Raw genomic sequence first — 4,537 nt, forward strand, 5'->3', positions numbered from 1 at the left:
AATAAAATATGATAAAAAAGAGAGGAATTAAAAATAATTCTTACAGGAATAGAACAGGGTTCAGATCTCTTGGTTCATAAGTTCAAGATGAGTATTCAATTTGAGGGTACCTAATAGCAGCAACAAGCCATCAGAGCTCCCTAGTGTTTATAGAGTACTGGGTAGTAATCCAGGGCAATGTCTTGGAACATTGCTGTGCTATCCGATGCTGTGGAGGTGGCCTCAACTCACAACAGTTCCATGTATCCCAGAATGTAGCACCACCCAGTCCTATATGATCCTCACAATCGTTGCTGTATATGAGCCCTTTGTTATAGTAATTTGTGTCACTTCAACTCACCAAACGTCTACCTCCTTTAGCTGATCCTTTACTAAGAGAGCTCTGGTGGCCTAGGGATAAGGTGTTGCACTGTCAATCCAAAGCAGGCAGTTCAAATCCACTAGCTGCTCTAAGACATAAATGTAGGCAATTTCCTTTATGTTACTGTACAGTCTCTGGAAAACTGCTAAAGGGTCACCTGTGAAAACCAGTCAGTTCCAATTCAAAAGGAATGAGTGGTTGTTCATTATTGTAACTTTACTAAACAGGACCAGTTTCTCCTGACAGTATGTCTAAAGTAAGTGAGATGAAGAAAAGACTTGCCATTTGTACTTCTAAGTAGTATTCTGACTATACTTCAACCACTGTGTATTAAATGTTATTAAATAAGATTGTCTCTGAGGAATACATCTCCTGCTTGTACCAAGGGTGTTAATTATTTATCTAAGTAAGATGAAGTTTTTGACAGTTTCAGTATTTTATTTATCTATCCTGATGTTGCCTCTACACCCAGTGGTAAGAAGTTTTGTTTTCTGGACATTGAAGTGTAATCTATATTGAAGGCTGTATTCTTTGATTTTCTGTAATAAGTGCTTCAAGTCCTCCTCACTTCCAGAAAGCAAGGTGGTGTCATCTGCATAATTCAGGTTATTGATGAGCCTTCCTCTGATCTTAATGCCACATTCTTCTTCATAGACTCCAGCTTCTCAAATAATTTGCTCTACATACAAATTAAATAGGTACAGAGATAGAATGCAACCCTGATGCACTCCTTTCTTAATTTTAGAACATATTGTGTCCCTTTGCTTTATTGTTACCTCTTAGAGCCTCTTGCTCTAAGTATAGATTTCACACGAGTATAATTAAGTGTTCTGGGATTCCCATTTTTCTCAATGTTAGCCATAACTTGTTATGATCTACACAACCAAAAGCCTCTGCATAGTCAATAAATCAGGAGATGCATTGTACTGGAAAAGTCTGCAGTTAGGGACCTGTCCAAATTATTGAGGAGTGATGATGTCAGTTTGAAGACTAATTTGCATCTGATTAGGTTATCGTCTTTCAATCACTTGCAATGCATCTGAGAGCTGGGCAATGAACAAGAATAATAGAAGAACAAATGATGCCCTTGAGCTGTGATGTGAAAGAAAAGTACTGAACATCTCATGAATGATCAAAGGACAAAGAAATATGTTTTGGAGAAAGTGCAGCCAGAGTTCTTCTAGGAGGCAAAGTTGATAAAGTTTTGCCTCACATACTTTAGGCATGTTGCTAGGAGGGGCTATTCATTAGAGAGGGATATAGTGCTCAAAAAGGCAGAGGGTCTGTGAAGGAGAGGAAAAACCTTCACCCACGTGGATTGATGCAGTTACTGCCACAATGGGCTCTAGAGTGTCAAGAAGTATAAAGATGCCACAGGATAGGATAGGTTGCAGATCTGCTATTCATAAGGTTGCTAGGGGTCACACTTGACTCAACAGCAGCTAACAAAAACAACATAAGGAATTGTCTATATATCTTATTATGTTATCTTTAATACTTTATAAAACTTATTTTATCCTTTGTTTTTAAAATATGTCACAAATGCCAAAATTAATACTTTCAGAAACACATATAAAACATTTTAAAAACTCTTCAAATGAATAGCAAATATTAATAAATTCCTTTATAGAATACTTTTTACCTTCAGCACAGATTTCAAGATTCTTAATTTTTGGAAGTCATAAGGAGATGACAAAATTTAAAATATGCATGACCCTACCTACCATACACAAAAATCTAGATCAAGATGGACCAAAGCCTTAGGGTAAAACCTAAAGCTATAAAAATTATCAAATAAAAAAAATGGAGTACACTGAGGAGACCTAAATTACCACTTAAATTGATTTTCAAATAGAGCTAGCCAATGAATAAGGATGATAAAAGGAGAATTGATGCCTTTTAGTTGTGCTGGAGAAGACTCTTGAACATACCATGAACTGCCAAGAAAACAAATAGGTCTGTCTTGGAGAGTGTAACCAAGTTTTCTCCTTGGAGGCTAGGATTTTGAAGATCCCATCTCACGTACTTTGTGCATGTGGCCAAGAGAGACTGCTCATTGAAGAGCATCATGCTTGGAAGGTTAGAGGAGCAACTAAGGAGAGGAAGATGCCTGAGGAGGTAGATTGATACAGTAGCTGGGGCAGTGGAGGTAGATGTGTCAGAGTCAATGAGACTGGCTTAGAACAGAGCTGTTGTACATGAGTTACAGGCAACTTGATGACAGATAACAACAACAAAAATTTTGAAGTTTTCTGTTCAGCTCTTTGATTTCTTGATTTCTTCCTTTAGCCTTGGCTTCTTGGCACACAAATGCAATACTCAGAGTCTCATCTGACAACCATCTTGGTCTTTTCTTCTTTTTCAGCCTTTGTAATGAATGATCTTTTGTATTCTTCATGGACAATTTTCTTGATATCCTCCCAGAGCTCATTTGGTCTATACTCATTGGTGCTCAAGGCCTCAAACCTGTTCCTGAGATGGTTTTGAAATTTGAGTGGGACAGACTTAAGGTCAAATTTTGGTTCCCGTGGACTTGATTTAATTTTCCTCAACTTCTGCTTGAACTTGCATATGAGTAGTTGGCAGTCTGTCTCACCATCAGCACCCGGCCTGGTTTTCACTGCTGATATTGAGCTTCTCCAGAGAGTCTTTACACAAATGGAATCTATTTGATTCCTATGCTTACCATCAAGTGAAATCTGTGTGTATAACCTGGTATAACTCTTTATCTCTTATGGTGTTCCATCAGTCATTGCTGTAGATTTAGAACCAACTCATAACTGACCTTACAGTAGATTTTCAGAGCCTGAAATCACATGAAGAAGATTGTCCATCTTTCTACTTCAGAGTAGTGGGTGGATTCAAACCACTTACCTTTAGAATGGCAGCACAACTCTCTATCCTCTAAGCCACCAGAGCTCCCTCTTACGGTGTAAACCATACTTTCTGCATTTTTATTTCATCTTGTTGAACTTCAAGATACCAATTATGACCTTAAAATTCATGAAATTAAACTTAATTTTGTTTTAATTTTCCCATCATTCCAGTCTGTGGTTGGCTGCATGTTATATCATACATTTGCACATTCTGTTCCTAATGTTTGGATGATCCACAAGCATGCTGAGTATGCTGTGCATGGTACATTTTATTTATTTACTAGGATGGAGCTCTTTGAAACACTAGTAATTAATTTCCATTCATATAATAAAAATAGAACTTTACTTAAAAATGCATTTGCGTATTGGCAAAGGAAACATAGCTTGTCAAAGTTTGTTTTTTTGAGAATGTGTGGTCTTATAGCTTACTGCAGACTTCAATATGGGTTGAAGCTCAATATCAAGAAAACAAAGATTCTCACCAGTAGACTAATTGGCAGCATCACGAGGACAGTGAAGAGACTGAAATTGTTAACACGTTCAGTTTGCTTGGCTCCACAGTCAACACTCTTCGTACCAGCAGGCAGGAAATTAAAAGATGAATTGCATTGGGAAGGTCTGCTGTCAGAAACCTCTCCAAACGAAGAGCAACAATGTCATTCTGGAGAGTAAGGTGCTTCTAATCCAGGCCATAGTCTTTGCAATTACTTGTGATGTATCAGAGAAAGTTGAACTATGTGTTTAAAAGGGTTATGTGATTAGGTATTATTGCCATGACAGGAGTCCAGAATGAAGGCTGCATAATGTAGTGGACCAGGGTGGGGGGTTGCGGGGACTATAAAACAATAAAAGATTTTTTCTTTTACTTTTCAAAGAGAAGAGTGTACTGCGGGAGGGGGGGTGGTCAGCAGGGAGAAAAATGTAAAATTAATAAGAAAAAGAAAGCTGGACTATGACAAGGGATGATAGAAGGAGAACTGATATGTTTGAGCTGTGGTGCTGGAGAAGAGTATTGAATATACCATGGACAGCTGCGAAAACAAACAGGTTCATTCTAGAAAGGGTGAAACCAATTTTCTCCTTGGAGGCAAGGATTCTGAAGCTTTGTCATACTTTGTACATATTATAAGGAGGGACCAGTCCTTGGAGGGGGATGTTATGCTTGGGAAGGTGGAGAGACAGCACAAGAAAGGAACACCCTCTCTTGATAAGATGGATTGATTTAGTGACTACAGTATTCGGGGTAGGTGTGTCAGAGACAATAACGCTGACACAGGATAGAGTAGGGTTTAGGGTTGTT

This window comes from Elephantulus edwardii, unplaced genomic scaffold (assembly GCF_000299155.1).
Source record: "Elephantulus edwardii isolate Elephantulus edwardi_28Jun2011 unplaced genomic scaffold, EleEdw1.0 scaffold00042, whole genome shotgun sequence".
Lineage (NCBI taxonomy): Eukaryota > Metazoa > Chordata > Mammalia > Macroscelidea > Macroscelididae > Elephantulus > Elephantulus edwardii.